General features: G+C 40.4%; 1 protein-coding gene and 1 pseudogene across 2 annotated transcripts in view; one reads left to right on the top strand and one right to left on the bottom strand.

Moving 5' to 3' along the window:
- The window catches only part of LOC125780259 (uncharacterized), a 464,637-nt gene that overhangs the window by 129,941 nt on the left and 313,441 nt on the right, over positions 1-21,255 (bottom strand). The window lies entirely within an intron of this gene.
- Positions 11,122-11,251, top strand: LOC125775952 (small nucleolar RNA U3; annotated as a pseudogene).

Raw genomic sequence — 21,255 nt, forward strand, 5'->3', positions numbered from 1 at the left:
ATGTTCTCGTTAAAGTGAAGGCTGACATCACCGCCGTCCAAGAAATACGATGCACGGGACAAGGACTGAGACGAGTAGGACCTTGTGGAATTTACTTTACTTCAGTGGCCATATAAAGGGCCGCAAATTTGGTGTGGCATTCGTGGTGGGAGAGACAATCCGTCGCCGAGTACTGTCATTCACCCCGGTGGATGAACATCTAGGAACACTCCGCCTCAAAGCGAAGTTCTTCAACATATTGCTGATACGCGCCCACGCCCCTACGAAAGAGAAGAACAATGCGACCAAAGATGCCTTGGAGCGCACCTATGAGCGCTACCCTGCCACGATATCAAAATCGTGCTTGGCGACTTCAACGCCAGGGTGGGCAAAGAAAGTATCTTTGGCACGACGGTCGGTAAATTCAGCCTCCACGACGAAACATCCCCAAATGGGATGTGGCTGATCGACTTCGCCGGGGCCCGAAATATGGTTATCTGTAGTATGAGATTCCAGCATAAGAAAATTCTCGAACCAGATCGATCATGTTGTAGTAGACGGAAGACACGTCTCCAGTGTTTTAGCGTGCACTCCGACATCGACTCGACCACTATCTTGTTGCAGCCAAGATTCGCACCCGCCTCTGTGCTGGTGCAGCAAAAAACGCACGCCAACAAACACAAGGAAGGTTCGACGACGAGAAGCTGCAATCACAACAGATAGCCGAATGATTTTCTACTAGACTTGCACCACTGCTCTCTGAGACCACTCGTCTACAACTCGGTATAAGGGAACTGTGTGACGGCATTTCAAACTCCTTACTTACAGCTGTTACCGAAACCATTGGTTTTCAGAAAATGCAAAAGAACAGCTGGTACGGCGAGGAATGCCGTGTCGCAGCGGAGGGAAAACAGGCTGCCTACCTCGCAACGTTACGATCGACCACAACATGTACGGGATGGGATAGATACCGAAAGTTGAAGAGGGAAGCGAAACGCATTTGCAGACAGAAAAAGAAAGAGGCCGAAATGCGTCAGTATGAAGAGCTTGACAAGCTGGCCGACAGGGGTTATGCTCGATAATTCTGTGAAAAAATGCGGCGGCTAACAGAAGGTTTCAAAACCGGAACATACTCTTGTAAAACCCCCAAAGCTGATCTAATGACCGATGTCCAGAGCATACTAAAATTATGGAGGGAACACTTGTCCAGCCTGCTAAATGGATATTATTATCATCGGCTTCACTACACGCGCCGCGCCGTTAGTTCTGCTTTCTGCACACTGGACAAGGAAGCAAAGCAAATGGGTCTGGTAGGGAACGAGGGAAAGACGAAATATCTCTTGTCATCAAACAAACAGTCATCGCACTCACGATTTGGATCTCACGTCACTATTGACAGTCATAACTTTGAAGTTGTTGATAGATTCGTATATTTGGGAACCGGCATAAACACCACCAATAATGTCATTTCCAGGCTGACATTGTTGGTGGTATTTATGCTGGTTCCCAACGTTCCAACGCAGGATAGCTCTTGCCAACTGGTGCTATAATCGGACTGGATGAACAGGAATGACAATTTTTAAGTCGCTCATTATTCACGTCCTGCTATATGGTGCAGAGGCATGGACGATAACAACAGCTAATGTGTCGACGTTGCGAATTTTCGAGAGAAAAACTCTGCGAAAGTTTATGATCCTTTGCACGGCGAATATCGCATTCGATGGAACGATGAGTTGTGTATACGACGACATTGACATAGTTCAGCGAATTAAAGGACAGCGGCTACGCTGGCTAGGTCATGTTGTCCGAATAAACGAAAACACTCCAGCTCTGAAAGTATGCGACGCAGTACCCACCGGGTGAAGCAGAGGAAGAGAGTCCGTTGGAAGGACTAGGTGGAAAAGGACCTGGCTACGCTTCGGTTATCCACTTGGCACCACGTAGCGAAAATAAGAAACGACTGGCGCGTTGTGGTAAACGGTGTCTATGCCAATAAAGGAGGAGAACGGAATTAAGTTAATTTGTTTATTTTTTGACATAAATATCGCGAGCGGGAACAAAATATAGTAATGAAGCTTACAGGATTTGTCCGTAAGCACTATAACTGATTTTTTGCCGCTGCGTCTGTAATTCGGAGCGGGGGCGCACCGATTTGATTCGGTAGAGGGCGTTCCTAGCTAACGAACAAGGACAAACATTTTTGCGCGGCATGTTTCTGTATGCGATTAAATTCTGTGTGAAACTCGGTAAATCTGCGACAGAAACGTTTCATAGTTTGATATGATCAAGTATGCTTACCCAGATGTTGCTTTAGCTGATGAAGACCGTGCTGGGAGACCTGCGACTTCGACAAACACCGACAATGTGAATCGTATGTGCAAATTTTTGCACTCAAACCGTCGCCTAAGTATTCGTTTAATTGCCCAGATGTTAAATTTATAAAAACTATGTCATGACATTGCGACGGAGCACTTGAACATGTGCAAGGTGTACGCAATGATGGTCCCAAAAGTACTCACTGACGACCACAAATTGCGACTAGCGGAAGTTTGCCAAGAAAATTTTAACATGTGTGAAGGTGATCCCCAATTTTTGAATAACTTGATCACAGGTGACGAGTCTCTGCCCGAAAATGTCGATGAAAATCAAGCATTTTGAGACAACAGAGTGAATCCAAGCAAAATGCATCTGGCTCTCAAGGCTATTCCGAAGAATGCCTTCTGTGACGAACCCATTTTGAAATTTTTAAAGAATTGTAACGACTGGTTCAATAAATTTTTTTAAATGGACTCAGCCCCATCACTTCCCGGACAAACCCTGTATGATTACGATATTCGGTTTTGTCGAATCAAGAATGTTAAACTCTTGCGTACGATGTTTAAATATAAAGCTTTTTAGTGTTAACCCAACTTTGATCTTTGCAAATTGGAGGAGTGTAAAACTTTTGGCTACACCGAAATTAGCCCTTTCTATTTTGCGAGTAAAAATAAAATTAAAAAAAAAAGTTTCTAATAACAGAAGTGTTATATACATACATTTATTAAGCTTTAATTTGAATGACTTACCAGAAAACAAATGCAGGATTTTCTGTTGCCTTTTTAAGTCTACATTCTAATCGGAGCGAGGATCCTTCATCAATATGCAAATCCGGTGCACCAACGATTTCTGCAACCGCTTCTAAAATTTTAAATATATATATATTTATATACATATATATACATAAAAGCGGATCGATTTATTTTATATAACAATGTGTATGCGGGAAATGTTGTACGGATCATTCTGAATGCCTAATTTAATATGAGTATAAAACCAGTTTTGAGCCAGTGGCTTTTTTAAATTTTTCGGGATTAAAATTTCTTCGTCAGTTTTTGGAGCTTCTGTATGAAGTTTTAAATATGGATTCATTTTTGTATTCTATTGATCATTTGTTAGAATCGCCAACTCTATCAGATGTCTCGATTACTCAGTTATTATAATCCTGCACTATATTACTATACAGCATAAAAGCACTCAAATAATTTTAATGTGTATATCTCTCAACTCAATTAAGATAAAGAAGATAAATTCTTTACTACTAAAAACGCAAATCAATAACACACAAGTAAGGAAGGGCTCAGTACGGGTGCAACCGAACATTTTAAGGTGTAAAACGTCAACCAGAGGAACGGAATCCAAGCAATCTTATATATACATACATATATTCTATATTACTCATTCATTGACCGACAAGTTCGTCATAAGGTTTGTTAGAAAAACGAAAATCATTACACTCGTATGTAGTTTATACACGTTGGAACAGTATCGAACAGAGTTTATCTTTTAACTATTATCATGCCCCATTCTAATAAAATATTTCCTGGGTTCCATTAAGGTATCTGACATACAATCAGCGATCATATCGAGCAAAGTCAGCCGAATATTCGAAAATCCTAATATTAGTTACATACATGGCGTCTAGGTCAAATTATCGCCCAATTGTTCTATTTTATGCACAAAGATATATAGTTCTGACTAAAATATGACTAAAACTTTTCATTGAGATATCTAAAAAACTAGCCGACATATGCGGAATAAAGACATCTGGAAAATCTATATATTTGGTGTAAGGGCTCAAGGAAGTATTGACCCGACTCAACCCATTTTTCACGCACAGAATAAATACTGTCAGAAAAGATTTCTGTCTGAATTTTAATTGTGTATCTCACACATTGACCCATATTTTCGGTCAAACTATAGATATGTGTGCTCCACATATTCGGTTCCTACGGGCTTGAACGAACTACTTTAAATGAATTTTTAATACAAAATTTCATTCTGCTATATTAATTACAAGGTGTCTTCCAAAGACAGGACTTAAAAAAAAAGAAGAAATGGTTTTTTCGGCAAAATCAACTTATTTTATTCAAAATAGTCTCCTTCCGCTTCAATACAGCTTTCTGCACGGTCCAAAAGCATGTCGAATGAGTCTTTTAGCTCGTTGGCCAATATGGCCGCTAGTATGCCGGTGCAAGCCTTTTAAGTGGCCTCTATGTCTTCATAACGCTTTCCTTTCATAGGCAAATGCATTTTTCCGAAAAGGAAGCAGTCGCACGGAGCCATATCAGGTGAATACGGGGAGTGGTGAATGGTTAAAATGTGATGTTTGGTCAAATAATCGTCCTTCGAATGTTGGATTCTGAACAATTTTTGCGCGTCAATCATTTTTGCGGAACAAACCGTGCACACACGTTTCGTAAGCCCAAAAGTTCGGTCAATATGCGATAAATCGATGACTTGAAGATGTTCAATTCCATTTCCATGAATTTCAATGATGATTTCGGCTGATTTTTGATGAATTCACACACATTTTCGATGAAATTTCCGTTGATCACGGATTTTGATTGGCCCACACGTTGATCGTCATTTATGTTTTCACGACCACTTTGAAAACGTTGAAACCACTCGTGCACTCTGCTACGGGATAGACAATCATCTCCATTAACTTGTTTCATCAATTAAAATGTTTCGACAAAAATTTTACCAATTTTAAAACAAAATTTAATGTTGGCTCTTTGTTCGAAGCTCATTTTCGCACCGAAAACACTAACGCCTACCATCCAATTTTTACAGTGCCGGAGATGTCTCCGTTATTAGTTATTGATTTAATGCGCTTTAATTAGTTTTGAGCAGTACCGTTATAAGGGGAGTGTGGAGGATTATCTTCTAACTTCATCCATTTTCACATCGAGTTTAGGAGTTTTTATAGAATATGCGACCAGCAGAATTTGTGGTTGTAGCTTTAGCAGTTTAGAAGTTACGTACATTGTAAAACGGATCAACTCCCACTTTTTTAAAAATTGTCTGCCCACAGGTACCCTATGCTAATGCGATCCCTTCTGCCAAATTACAATTTCATATCTTAATTTAGCGCAAAATTAAGGCACTTTATAGGGTTTCGATTAATGGGCGTGGCAGTGGTCCGATTACGCTCATCTACGAACTAGTATTTTTTTATGTTCTAAGGAACTTGAGTAACAGGTTTCATCTCCAATGCAACAGTGAGAATACGAGTGAAAACGGGTTACAGCCACCCATCCCACCAAAATAACAGAGTTTTAAATGTCATTAGAAACCTTCAGTTTCCAGTTAGAAATCAAGAATGAATTACTATAATAGGATAAAAATTTGCAGGAATAGTTCCTTTGATGTATTCCACTTTGTGACCATAAGTTGTCTAATTCCATTCAATGCAGTTCAAACCCCTAGATACCGAATATGGTGAGCACAGTTTCTATAGTTGACTTTTGACCGAAAATATGGGTAAATGTGTAAGATACACAGTTGAAATTCAGACAGAATACGTTCCTGACAGTAATATTGTGTGTCAAAAATGGGTTGAATCGGGTCAACAGTTCCCTTAGATCCGATATACCTAATATTAAGATTTTCGAACTTCCAAGCGACATTATACGGCATATATCGGTATATATGTGAGTAATCTTAACAAAATTGAAAAAACGTGTTTTCATATAACGGTGTATTTCTGTGCGCAGAATGTATAGAATCGGTTTTTTTTTAACGAAGAGGAAGCATCGAAAGCCTGAATCCAAGTCAGTGTGGAACTTTAATCCGAACTAAACCTCCTACTGTCTTGTACTGAACCCCCCCGGTACCACCGTCAAGTATTACGTCGGGAGGAAGGTTGAGTATTACTCATACGTACGTGATGGTCCTAATGCATTCAGTAGCAAGCTGCATTTACTTGGCCCCACCTCGGTTTGTCTTATACCCCCCTAGTACAGTGATTGTCACCAAAAACCTCCTTGTCTGCTCCAGTCATGGTTTGTGTGTCGGGTCTTAGTTGTTCGTTGGAATTTGTAGTAATCTTCTACGTTGTTGTTCTCCAGCTCTTTGGCGTTTCATGATTTTTGCTGCCACTTCGGACACGGCTTTCCACTTATCTAGTGATTCTACCTGTTGCGTCAAGCGACATACATATCTACAAATTTATGCCTAAAATAAAAATAATAAATTAATTATAAATTATTGAATTGCTAAAAATTAAATTAAGAAAATCTATTATAAAATACTTACTACTACTCTACTACTTACCTTAATACTTACCATAATCTGTTACAATATTGAACGAAAAGTTGAAGATGATTGTACTTACCCCTTATTAATATATATTTATGTTACCACTAGTTTAAGCTTAGCAATTAGATTAAGAAATAAAGAACTGCAATTGTATTAAAAACCTAGAAAGCGAACTGACGTGTTTTCTTTATCGGAATATTTTCCTTTCGTGACAGGCAATTAGGCTTTAAATTATTCGCGCATTCCCAGTAAAGATTTTTTCGCATCTCAAAAACGCTTGAGATTTTTCATGGCGCCCGAGCAGGGACTAAGTGCGTGAATTTAGAATACATTTAATTTCTTTCGTTTTAGTTTATTAACTAATATCCTGCTAATTGCCTGTCAACTCGTTCGTTTTCGGTCCTTCGTGAAAGTGAAGTGGAAATAAATTAAACAACGCCTAAAACAAATATACGATGATTAAGTGCAATGATACCTGAAACACAAAAAAAGGAAAAATAATTATAAAACATAAAACACAAAACGCAAAACTAAAGTGATAATAAAGAGAAGAAGTGATGTGAAAAGTGTTAAACACAGTGGCAAAAAATACATATAAAAAAGGCTAAGTGAGAAAGCTTAAGTTAAACATACATACTACATAAAAAACAAAAAATATATATTTGTAAAGTGGAGTGCATAAATTTACTTACCTCAGCCTAAAAGAGCAAAAAAAAAACAAAACAGAGAGTTATTGTGGAGTGCGTGCACATACATATATACATACGGTATTATAAATACATAGTGTGTGTTGCTAAATGTTCGTGTGACAATTTTATCTAATATGCAAAGCAGAGAAAAGATAAGAAGAAAAGGTGGTACAGTGCAAGGTGAATTTTCATGCGGTACAGTGGTGGGCGAAAATAAAAGCTCAAACGGTTTTGCCCTAAAAAAGTAATAATAATAATTGCGTTACAGTTTAAAAAAAAAAAAAATTGTGTAACAGTTTTATAAACTGTTTAAAGTGCCGCTTAGTGGAAAAACCGGTAAGCTTAAAACCGTTGCTGTCACCACCGTTGCCACCGTTGCTATCATCAGTCGCTGCTACCATCACTTGCTGCTGCCATCATTCGCTGCTGCCATCAATCGCTGCTGCCATCACTCGCTGCTGCCATTAAGTCGCTGCTACCATCAATCGCTGCTGCCATCATTCGCTGCTGCCATCAATCGCTGCTGCCATTATTCACTGCTGCCATCAGTCGCTGCTACCATCAATCGCTGCTTCCATCACTCGCTGCTGCCACCAAACCGCCATCGTCGCTGCTGCCATCAATCCACGAGGAAACATCCCCAAATGGGTTGAGGCTGATCGACTTCGCCGGGGCCCGAAATATGGTTATCTGTAGTACTAGATTCCAGCATAAGAAGATACATCAAGCTACCTGGCTGTCTCCGGATCGAAAAACCACCAACCAGATCGATCATGTTGTGATAGACGGAAGACACGTCTCCAGTGTTTTAGATGTGCGTGCGCTCCGCGGTCCTAACACCGACTCGGACCACTATATTGTTGCAGCCAAAATTCGCACCCGCCTCTGTGCAGCAAAAAACGTACGCCAACAAACACAAGGAAGGTTCGACGCCGAGAAGCTGCAATCAAAACAGACAGCCGAACGATTTTCTACTCGGCTTGCACTCCTGCTCTCTGAGACCACTCGTCTACAACTCGGTATAAGGGAACTGTGTGACGGCATTTCAAACTCCTTACGTACAGCTGCAACCGAAACCATTGGCTTTTGGAAAGTGCAAAAGAACACCTGGTACGACGAGGAGTGCCGTGTCGCAGCGGAGAGAAAACAGGCTGCCTACCTCGCAACGTTACGATCGACCACAACACGTGCGGGATGTGATAGATACCGAGAGTTGAAGAAGGAAGCGAGACGCATTTGCAGACAGAAGAAGAAAGAGGCCGAAATGCGTGAGTACGAACAGCTTGATAAGCTGGCCGACAGGGGTTATGCTCGAAAATTCTACGAAAGAATGCGGCGGCTTACAGAAGGTTCCAAGACCGGAGCATACTCCTGTAGAACCCCCAAAGGTGATCTAGCCACCGATGCCCAGAGATACTTAGACTATGGAGGGAACACTTCTCTAGCCTGCTGAATGGCAGTGATCACATAACACCAAGAGAAGGCGAACCCGATTTCCCAATCGATGACGATGGAGCAGACGTTCCATTACCCGGCCATGAAGAAGTTCGAATAGCAGTTGCTCGCCTGAGGAACAACAAAGCGGCAGGGGCCGACGGATTGCCGGCCGAGCTATTCAAACACGGCGGCGAAGAACTGATACGGAGCATGCATCAGCTTCTTTGCAAAATATGGTCGGATGAAAGCATGCCCAACGATTGAAATTTAAGTGTGCTATACCCAATCCATAAAAAAGGAGACCCACAATCTGCGCCAACTACCGTGGGATTAGCCTCCTCAACATCGCGTACAAGGTTCTATCGAGCGTATTGTGTGAAAGATTAAAGTCCCCGTCGACAAACTGATTCGACCTTATCAGTGTGGCTTCAGACCTGGTAAATCAACAACCGACCAGATATTCACCATGCGCCAAATCTTGGAAAAGACCCGTGAAAGAAGAATCGACACTCACCACCACTTCGTCGATTTTAAAGCTGCTTTCGACAGCACGAAAAGGAGCTGCCTTTATGCCGCGATGTCTGAATTTGGTATCCCCGCAAAACAAATACGTCTGTGTAAACTGACGTTGAGCAACACGAAAAGCTCCGTCAGGATCGGGAAGGACCTCTCCGAGCCGTTCGATACCAAACGAGGTTTCAGACAAGGCGACTCCCTATCGTGCGACTTTTTCAATCTGCTGCTGGAGAAAATTATTAGAGCTGCAGAACTGAATCGAGCAGGTACAATCTTTTATAGGAGTGTACAGCTGCTGGCGTATGCACACGCGTCGTTAGTTCTGCTTTCTCCAGACTGAACAAGGAAGCAACGCAAATGGGTCTGGCAGTGAACGAGGGCATCTCCTGTCATCAAACAAACAGTCGTCGCACTCGCGACTTGGCTCTCACGTCACTGTTGACAGTCATAACTTTGAAGTTGTAGATAATTTCGTCTATCTTGGAACCAACGTAAACACCAGCAACAATGTCAGCAGGATTACTCTTGCCAACAGGTGCTACTTCGGACTGAGTAGGCAATTGAAAAGTAAAGTCCTCTCTCGACGAACAAAAACCAAACTCTATAAGTCGCTCATAATTCCCGTCCTGCTATATGGTGCAGAGGCTTGGACGAGGACAACAACCGATGAGTCGACGTTACGAGTTTTCGAGAGAAAAGTTCTGCGAAAGATTTATGGTCCTTTGCGCGTTGGCCACGGCGAATATCGCATTCGATGGAACGATGAGCTGTACGAGATATACGACGACATTGACATAGTTCAGCGAATTAAAAGACAGCGGCTACGCTGGCTAGGTCATGTTGTCCGGATGGATGAAAACTCTCCAGCTCTGAAAGTATTCGACGCAGTACCCGCCGCGGGAAGCAGAGAAAGAGGAAGACCTCCACTCCGGTGGAAGGACCAAGTGGAGAAGGACCTGGCCTCGCTTGGAATATCCAATTGGCGCCACGTAGCGAAGAAAAGAAACGACTGGCGCGCTGTTGTTGACTCGGCTATAATCGCGTAAGCGGTGTCTACGCCAGTAAAGAAGAAGAAGTGCAAAAAAAAAGGCATACAACAAAACAAGTGCACTTTCAGTTTTTGGCTCTCCCTTTGCACTTTATATCATATTGATTTATTATATTGCCTTGTATTAAATATACAAACATATACATATAATACATATATACATATCTTAATATATGCTCAGACATATACGAATTCAAAGTGAATAAGGGATTTTGGGATTTTGCGGTAGCCCTTTATTTTGAAATAAAGGTGAACAATTCTTAATTGCAAGTTAAACTATTATATTTTTCGCAATTTTTTCGATCCGCGTTTGCAATTATCGGTCGTTTTTCGCTATTTTTGTCGATTTTCATTCGGACATTTTCCGATTAAATTACTTTTTTGTGCTATTGCTCATTTTGCGCATTTATCGGTTTGGCTTTCGTATACTTGGGAATCGATATTATTTTTTTTTTTGAAGTTATACTTCTTATACGACGCCGGAAAAGGTTGCGATAGATTCTGGTTGCGCAACCTTCCATATAAAAGTAACGCAAAGTTGCGCAACCCCGCTCCATCCATATGAATGTAACGCAACCTTGTCTGCGAAGATGTGCGAGCAGCAAGCGAAGCGGTGACAATCGGCGATCGTTTGTTCGTTTCTTTCGGCACAGCTCGGCCGACACAACACAATGTTGCCATGCTTATGCTGTTGTTGTTTTTGTAGAACAATGTTTCAATTTTTGGTTGGTGACATATTCACATGTGTGCGCATATGTATGTTTGTATGCTTGTGCATTATTGAAGTTATACTTCTTTTTCTTTCGTTTGCCTTTCTGCGAATTCTCAACTATTTTGTGTGACTTTTAATTGAAATACTCTGCGTTGGCCTTTCAGAATCACACAGAATCATTTCTGTGGTTTTTGAAATTGTCCCACGAGGACGAGGTATATCGTTTTATCTGGGAGCGTGAGATTTAAGAAAATCGCTCGCTTACAAGGTATAAAACGACTTCTGAGTGGCGATTTTAATGAATAAATTCACAGAATAATTTCTGTGCTTTTGAAAATCTATACTAATAAATATTTTTTTCTTACTAATAGAAAATAAATTTATCACAGCAATATACATAAACATATACATAATTAAAAATAAATTTATTAAGACTATACTTCTCAGGGCATCACAGCAATGTTATGTATATGTATATACATATTATGCATATGTATATACATATTATGTATATGTATGTATATTGCTGTGATAAATTTATTGCCAAAGCAAATGTTCTACAAAGTATGTATATTTCTATACTTAAACAAAATTATTAGAACCATCGTATGTTTCTTGCATTCATAACCAAATCATACTTAAGTCAGCGCAACCTAATTGTCAATGGTGGTGTTGGTGGTAAGCGCTTGGAAGGTCAAGATGTTAACACAGGTCCCAGGTTCGAATCCCGACAGAATAAATTTTTAATTTTTTGCTTTTAACATCGTATACTATAAAAATAAATATTTTTCTTTATTTTAATTTCTATTAGTAAGAAAAATATTTATTTGTATAGTAGTGATGGGCGATGTTGTGACTTTTAAGGAACACTGCTACTTGTGACTGTGACTTTGTAGTAGCAGTGATTTTAAACTGTGACTGTGACTAGAATAAAAATTGTAACAGACATAGGCCAATAAAGTAGAACAAAATTGTTTCCTTTTTTCATTTAGGTACAATGTACATATGTACATATTTATTAGAATAAACAGAAATTAACATAGTAAATTCATTTTTAGAAAATCACCAAATACAAAGTATATACATAAAAGATTAAATTAAATAGTGTTAAAAATATTTACATTAAATAGAAAAGAAGGGCAAAATATCACATTTTGCGAAAACAACATCCACTTCTTTAAAAAATTACCACACATAACTCATTTTGGTTCTTTTTGACACAGACATCTTTAATTTTTATTAAGTATAAGTTAACTGATTTGTAACAGTTTCGTACAAAAATTAATGTAAATGATTCGTTATTTTTTAAGACGCACATTTTTAAAGTCGCACTAAATATATTCTCTGAAGGTTTTTTTCAATATAAGTATACTCAATAGAAGTTAAAGTAAACGAAAAATTAATGTAAATGATTCGTTATTTTTTAAGACGCACATTTTTAAAGTCGCACTAAATATATTCTCTGAAGGTTTTTTTTCAATATAAGTATACTCAATAGAAGTTAAAGTAAACGAAAACATACTTTTAAAAATATTTCGTTACTTATAAAATACTTTTTATAAGTTTTTTTAAATTACTATATAAATTGATGCAATTTTAAGATTAAAAGTTTTATAATTGGCTTTACTACAGCATTGAAGTTTCTGTAATCAATTTAATTTGCACATGAATATTACCCGTTTAAAGATAAATTAACTTTTTATATGTTAACCAATTTATACTTATCTAAAATTGAAGAAAATTCATAGCATTAATGAATATGAAGTCATCACAGTCGCAATTTTTTATATTCCACGGCGAATGCTATTTTGTCACAGTCGCAATTTTTCATATGATACTGTGACTGTTACTTTGTCACAGTCGCAATTTTTCATATGATACTGTGAATGCTATTTTGTCACAGTCGCAATTTTTCATGTGATACTGTGACTGCTACTTTGTGCGTTCCTGTCACTGCTACTTTAGGAAACTTGTCACAGCTTTGACCAGTGATTTTTAAGTAGCAGTGACAAAGTCACAGGTACTCAAATATTTGCCATCTCTATTGTATAGTATACGATGTTAAAAGGCATACATCTTCTATCCTATCTTGTGTATCTGCACATGCTCATATGAGTGTATGTATACGCATGTGCGCGCATTGACTTGCATGTTCATACATTCATATATACTTATATGTACATATATTTGCGTACATTGCCGAACAAATAAATCACAAGCATACAAACATACATATGCGTACACATATGAATATGTCACCAACAAAAAATTGATCTTCACAAGTCAATCCGGCAGCCAAATTGGCGAAGAACAAAAGAGAGATGATTACGCTGCATAATCTCTTCCGCAACGATGAGACGGAATTACTTTCTGAGTCAAAATTCATTCATTTAGACTTTGCTTTATTCTTCATTTTATGTGCATAATAAATTTATAAAATGTGAATTTAAGTTTTCTAGTTTTCTTTCATACAAAATGATATGCATTTCTGAATATCACTAAGAAGTATAACTTCATCCGCGCGTAGGGACTCCACGCACCTTTTTTCGTTTTCGTCACCGATTCCAAATATATTTGTTGCCAACTTTTATTGCTATTAGTTTGGCTTTCGTATATTTGGGAATCAATATTTATTTTTCGGTTTCGTTATCGATTCTCAGTATATCTGTTGCCAACCGTTATAGTCTTTTTACGTAAATTTTATTTAAACAAGCAAAATGAGCAAGCCAAAGCCAACTCTCGCAAACCTGTCTCCAAGTAAAGAGTTGACGGACTTAAAATCGTTAAGACGTCAAAGAACGGTTGCGAAAAATAGTATTTTTCGCATTAAAACGGACCTTCTCGAAAAGACTATGTCTTTAGATCCAATAGAATTGGAATGTCGTTTAGATATATTAAATTCACATAGTGAAAAATTAATGAAATGCCAATCAAAGATTGAAGAAATTGATGAGGACGACATGGCCTGAGTGGAGTTAGAGGACATAATCGTTGAAACGAAGTCCATAATTAAGTCAATTTTAGCGAAAAATAAAACTTCACTTGGCGAAACATCTTTTGTAGCTTCTCACAGTCAAGACTCCCTAAAATGAATTTGCCGAAATTCAAGGGAGAATATTCAGAATTCAAAAATTTTATGAATTTGTTCGAGAGCTTGGTTCATAATGATCCAAATATCCCAGATATTGAAAAATTTAACCATTTGGTTAATTGTCTATCTGGACAGGCTTTGGGAACAGTTAAAGCGTTCCAGATGTCGGATGAAAATTACCCGAAAGCGTTGGCAAGTCTCAAGAAAGTTTATGATAATAAATGTTTGATATTTTTCAATACAATATCTAAACTTTTTGAGCTGCCAACCATCCCGAAGCCATCCGCGCCTTCATTGCGATCAATGATTGACGAAGTATCCGCGGTGTATGACTCATTGCTATCGCTGGGCGATGAGAAACATATAACAAACGCTATTATTATACACATAGTGATGACAAAGGTCGACTCAGCTACCAGATCCAAATGGGAGGAACAGCTGGATTATGACAAGCTGCCACTGTGGAAAGAATGTGAAGCCACCCTAAATCGAAGATTCCAGCAGCTATCAGCGGAAGGAGCATCAAATTCAAGGACGTAGCCCATACCAACAAGCAGTGCGAGTCATGGGAAACAACAACATATGGACAGGACCAAATCGGCGCTAGTTGCAGCTAATACAAGGCAGTCTCTTTGTTAGCAGTGCAAATCCAAGGACCACTATTTGACTGCCTGCCCCACTTTCAAGGCGCTTCCGGTGCAGCAGAGGTTCGAGTTCGTGAAATCGGTGCCCTTATGCATAAATTGTTTGCGTAAGGGACACACTGTCTCTAAGTGCAGAGCGGATAGATGTCGTGTGTGCAATCGTTCGCATCACACATTATAGCACCAGTATCCGGTTTCCTTCCCCGCTGCACCTCATCCGCAACCATCAACCACTCATACCATGCATACAGGCAGTATGCCGGATCGGGTCATGTTGGCAACAGCAGTGATTCACATGAGGACCAGTTGTGGAGAGTACCTACCTGCGAGAGCATTGCTGGACTCAGGCTCCCAGGTCAACTTCATGACGGAAGACTTGGCACAGAAGTTGCGGATTCGACGACAACACAAAACAATAAACGTAATAGGAATCGGCAATTCCAATACGAAAGTGGGGGCAAAATTAAGCGCGTTTGTTAAGTCGCGGGTAAATAATTACGCATTTTCGGCGGAATTCTGGATAATGCGAAGTATTTCGGCAAATCATTCAGACCATAATATCAATATTAATGGCTGGAAAATTCCGCACAAAATTGAATTGGCGGATCCAGAATTCCACAAATGTAAAAAAGTTGACATCTTATTGGGTGCAGAAATATTTTTCGATCTTCTAGCTGTCGGCCAAATTAAAAATGGTCCTAATCAACCAACATTACAGAAAACCCTTTTAGGGTGGGTTGTATCTAGCAAATAAGCCAGTAATATAAGTTCTCCTCCCAGATTACATAGCACATTATGCCAAGCTGAAGAAGACTTAACGTCAATCGATTCAGTAGTCCAAAAATTTTGGGCGCTAGAAGAACTACCTTCAGAATCAAATGGCATCAAATTCACACCAGAGCAACAACAGTGTGAAAACTTTTTCGTTAATACTACTCAAGTATTGCCTTCAGGACGGCTTCAAGTCAGAATGCCCTTTAAAGCTGACCGTAAGTTACTCGGTCACTCATATGAAACCGCAGTTCGGCGGTTTCAGGCCCTGGAGAGAAGGACATTAAAAGGTCCAGAACTTCGCAAAATGTATCTGGACTTTATGAATGAATATAGAGCCTTGGGTCACATGAGCCCAACGAACAATAAGATCCCGAGTGAGCCACACTACTTCATTCCGCATCAATGCGTTTTAAGGCCCGAGAGCACAACAACCAAACTACGTGTTGTATTTGTTGCTTCGAGTCGATCTTCAACTCAAATAGCGTTGAATGAACTTTTGATGGTAGGTCCAACCATCCAAGAAGAGTTATACTCAACTCTTCTTCGTTTTCGCTTACATAAGTATGCATTAACAGCGGACATTACTAAAATGTACCGTCAAATAATTATGCATGAAGAAGACAGAAATTGTCAGCTTATTGTGTGGAGAGAGCATCCTTCTGAGCAAATTCAAATTTTTCGTCTCAACACCGTAACATACGGCACTGCGCCTGCTCCATTTCTCGCAACACGGTGTTTGCAAATGCTCAGTGATGCCAATACAATGAAATACACATTTGGTTGATTGGCCATCAAAAGAGACTTTTATGTTGATGATTTATTAACAGGGTCCGAAAGTTTTGAGTCTCTACATCTTTTGAGAAATGAGGTAATTAAAATGCTAAACTCGGCAGGATTCTCCTTAACGAAGTGGTTTTCGAACCACCCTAAATTTTTCGACAGTGATTGCACTGAAATGTCATTAAGCTTCAATGCCAAAAGTTCCACTAAAACGTTAGGAATCCATTGGTTGCCGAAAGAGGATTTGTTTCGATTTGTTTTAGATGACAATTTTAATGATCTGCGAGCCACTAAACGAAACATATTGTCAGTTTCTGCTCGCCTTTTCGATCCTCTTGGATTACTAGCGCCACTAGTTACCAAAGCAAAAATCTTATTGCAAGAGCTTTGGATCCAAAAACTAGATTGGGACCCGTTTTTGCATGAGTACTCGGATAAGTCGCTGTCGTACAAATTAATCCGAGTAGGAGGTCGCTTATTAAATGCACCTCTCCCATACGATGCCAAATTTCCGCTTTTATTAAATAAAAGTTCGCACTTCGTTACAACGTACTTACGGTTCCTGCATATTCGAAATCACCACGCTGGGGCTAAAGCGTTGGTTGCGCTTCTTCGAGAACGCATATGGCTAATTAATGCCCGAGAAGCTTTGCAGTAGAACCGAAAGAAACTGTATACATTGTTTTCATTACAAGCCGAAGTTGCAGAACCAAATAATGGGAAATTTGCCAGCCGAAAGACTTCGATCACTACGGCCCTTTCTTATATGTGGCGTAGATTTTTGTGGTCCGATATACACAACTCTAAAAATACGCGGTCGACCACCCGTAAAAACATACATTGCAGTTTTCGTTTGCTTCACTTCAAAAGCAGTACATTTAGAATTAATTTCGGACCTATATTCTAATTCATTTATTTTCGCCCTAAAAAGGTTCATTGGACGCCGAGGGATGCCAACGAAGATATTCAGCGACAACGCCACCAACTTCGTCGGCACCGACCGCAAGCTGCGCGAGCTGAAAGAGGCGTTTCTTGCCCAGTCAGCAGAAGTGAAGGGATTCGCCGCAGAAGAAGGATTCAGCTTCACCTTTATTCCACCGAGGGCGCCGCACTTCGGCGGGTTATGGGAAGCCGCAGTGAAGTCCGCCAAGCATTACGTCGTTCACGTAATCGGCAACGCGCTACTGACCGCAGAGGAACTGTCAACACTACTGGCAGAAGTGGAGGCCATCCTCAATTCTCGGCCCCTAACACCGTTGAGCCAGGACCCCAACGACGGCGAGGCACTAACCCCAGCGCATCTACTAATAGGATGCTCCCTGCGGGCTTTACCCCCAGAGAAGGTGCCAGTGGATCCGGTTCGTTGTTACGAGAGATGGCAACTTGTTTGCTCCCTCAAGCAATAGTTTTGGTGACAGTGGTCCAAAACATATCTGACGGACCTTCAGGAACGCAACAAATGGCTGCACCCCACTCGCAATCTGCAGCTCAACGACCTCGTCCACGAGGATAACGTTCCGCCACAGCAGTGGGTACTCGGCCGCGTCGTCGCCACCGTCGAAGGGCAAGACGGCAAGGTGCGAGTCGCAGACGTTGCGACTAAGGCGGGCACAATTAAGGGTCCCATCCACAAGCTGGCCTTGCTTCCATGGTTCATTTCCATGGAGGTTGAAGGAAATTGATCCTGTCAAGGTGGCCGGTGTTGCGTCAAGCGTCATATCTACAAATTTATGCCTAAAATAAAAATAATAAATGAACTATAAAATAAAAACTAAGGTGGGCACAATTAAGCGTCCCATCCACAAGCTGGCCTTGCTTCAATGGAGGTTGAAGGAAATTGATCCTGTCAAGATGGCCGGTGTTGCGTCAAGCGTCATATCTACAAATTTATGCCTAAAATAAAAATAACAAATGAACTATAAAATATTGAATTATAAAAAGTATAAAATCTTGAATTGTTAAAAATTAAATTAAGAAAATCTATTATAAAATACTTACTACTACTCTACTACTTACCTTAATACTTACCATATTCTGCTACAATATTGAACGAAAAGTTGAAGATGATTGTACTTACCCCTTATTAATACATATTTATGTTACCACTAGTTTAAGCCGTTAGTTTTAAGATTTAGGCTTAGCAATTAGATTAAGAAATAAAGAACTGCAATTGTATTAAAAACCTAGAAAGCGAACGGACGTGTTTTCTTTATCGGAATATTTTCCTTTCGTGACAGGCAATTAGGCTTTAAGTTATTCGCGCATTCCCAGTAAAGATTTTTTCGCATCTCCAAAACGCTTGAGATTTTTCACTACCATTTGAGACACTAGATTTTCTGGGGTTGGGTCTTTCCCGAATGCGTTTTTCAAAAATTGCCTTTCTTCGTCGTATTTCGCACATTGGAACATTGTGTGCTCCACATTCTCGATGATCTCGCCTCCGCAATAATCGCATACATCGTTGTCCTCATGTTTGAATCGCTTGAAATATGATTTAAAACAGCCGTGTCCAGTGAGAACTTGGGCGAGGTAAAAATCTACTTCTCCGTGCGATCTATTAAGCCATAGTTCTATTTTAGGTATTAGGCGGAATGTCCAGCGGCCATTTCGGCTGTCTTCCCATCGTTTTTGCCAGCGCTTCACCGTATCTGCTCTGGCTTTCTCTTTTTGGGTTCCGGACGTTACTCTCGGTATGAGGGCTCTTTGTCTAAGAGGTCTAGCCGGTGTAAGCCCGCGATCACTAGGGCTGCGTCTTCGGATATCGTACAAAACGCGGAGCATACTCTTAATGCGCATATGGTGTACGTGGAAAATACGCCGCGACGATATTATTTGACTTCAAGAGCTTTCTCCCATATTTGGGCGCCATATAGAGCAACTGACTTTAATACTCCGGCTAGTAGTCGTCTCCTATTTTGTTTTGGTCCACGGGTATTGAGCATTAGCCGGGTTAGAGCTCTGCATATTTTCGTAGCTTTTCCGTTTGCATAAGCTACGTGTTCTTTAAGCGATAATCTTGCGTCAAGAACGATACCCAAATATTTTATAGCAGGCTGAGTGGTTATGCTTACACCTTTAGAGCAGAATGTAGCAACTTCCCGGACCTTTCTGCCTGTAATAAGTACGGCTTCTGTTTTGCTCTCTGCCAGAGATAGCCCATTAGATTCGAGTCAGTCGCTCATTTGAGAAATTGTTGTGTTGGTTATCGTAACGATAGCCTCTATGTGTTTGGCTATTACCACCACGGCAATGTCGTCTGCAAACCCAATGATATGAACGTTTTCCGGTACTTTGAGTCGCAGTACTCCGTCATACATTATATTCCAGAGGAGGGGCCCGAGTACAGATCCCTGTGGCACTCCCCAGAGATTTTGTATTTTTTGTAGCCCTGGTTTGTGTTATAGCATAGGGTCCTATCGTTGAAGTAGCTGACTATCAGGTTGTAGAGATATGCCAGTACTGAGAAGTTTTTTAACGCACTTAGTATACTTGGCCATGATGCCGTATTGAACGCATTTTTGACGTCGAGGGTTGCAACCATGCAGTATTTGATGGTACCACCTTTCCATCCTTTCCCACTAATGGCATTTTCTGCCAGTGTCTTCACTACGGTCACCGCCGCGATTGTTGACCTTGCCTTCCTAAATCCAAATTGGTTTGGGAATAAACCGCCGGCGTTGTCAATGGCATTACTTAAGCGTTGATAAATGATCCGCTCAAGAATTTTTCCCGCAGAGTCCAACATGCAGAGTGGTCGGTAGTGGGACGGGTCTGTCAGCGGTTTGTTAGGTTTTGGCAGCAATATTAGGTTTTGCCTTTTCCAAATTGTTGCGAAACAACCATCCTGCATGCACAAATTGAAAAGTGCCCTAAATGGGTCTATGTTCCTAACAATCGCTGTTTTAAGCGCTATATTTGGGATACCATCACGTCCTGAGGCTTTACGTGGGTCGAGCCGGTCGCATGCCTCTATAACCTCTTCGTTCGTTACTTCTGGTACCAACTCTCTTTGTTGCAACATCGCGATCTTTCGAGGTAGTTGGGGACGGGTAGGGAAAAGTACTGAGACAATTCAGTCAAGGGTTGTAGAGGAAGTTGGCATTTGATCTCGAATGCGTAGTTTCCCCATTACTGTCTTGTATGCGAGCCCCCAGGCATTGTTATCAGCATCGTCACAGAGCTTGAGAAAATACTCCTGTTTACTTTTTTTGATAGTCTGTTTCAGGAGCTTTCTCTTGGCCTTGAAACTTGCTTGTAGGGAGTGGTATTCGTAGGTACCACGAGACCTTTGGTATAAGCATCTTACTTTTTGGCATTCTTTTCGCAGTTTAGCAATTGAGTCGTTTCACTAGTAAACGGGGGTATGATGATTGCGCCTTGGATGATTCGACATTAATATGTCGCATGCACTCTTAATGCGGCTCATAATCAATGAAGTCACCTGGTTAACCGACCGCAAGTTGTCAGGCAGAGTAGTGGGTCCAAAGGCTTCTTCGAAGAGGTCTGGGTCGAGTGTTTTGGGTCGCCATGAACTTCTTGTTAGTGTCTGTAAGTGGAGCTGAGTTGGCGGCGCATTTACCTCAAATATAATGGCATAGTGATCGCTGAAAGTGTACTGGTCGCTAATTTGCCATTGCGATCTACGAACTAGGCTTGTGTTTACAAAGGAAGGTCTATCACTGATTGTCGGCCGCCTTGGTTGACTTGGTTGGTTTTAGTTGTGTTGAGAAGCTCAAGATGAAGGGAAGCAAAAGCTTCTAGTAAGTCTTTGCCCCTACTATTAGTTCTTTTGCATCCCCATTCAATAGCCCAGGCATTAAAATCGACAGCTGTTACCAATTTAGTTCTACCTCGGGCATCGGTCACAATGTTGTCGATAATATTCTTAAATTCTTCATCATTGATGCTGGGGGGTAAATAGCAACTATAAATATGTATGTCGCTAACTTTAGCTCGAACAAGGCCGTTAAACGAGCATGTAGACTCTAATTGAGGGAAGCTTGGGT

This window comes from Bactrocera dorsalis, chromosome 1, assembly GCF_023373825.1.
Source record: "Bactrocera dorsalis isolate Fly_Bdor chromosome 1, ASM2337382v1, whole genome shotgun sequence".
NCBI lineage: Eukaryota > Metazoa > Arthropoda > Insecta > Diptera > Tephritidae > Bactrocera > Bactrocera dorsalis.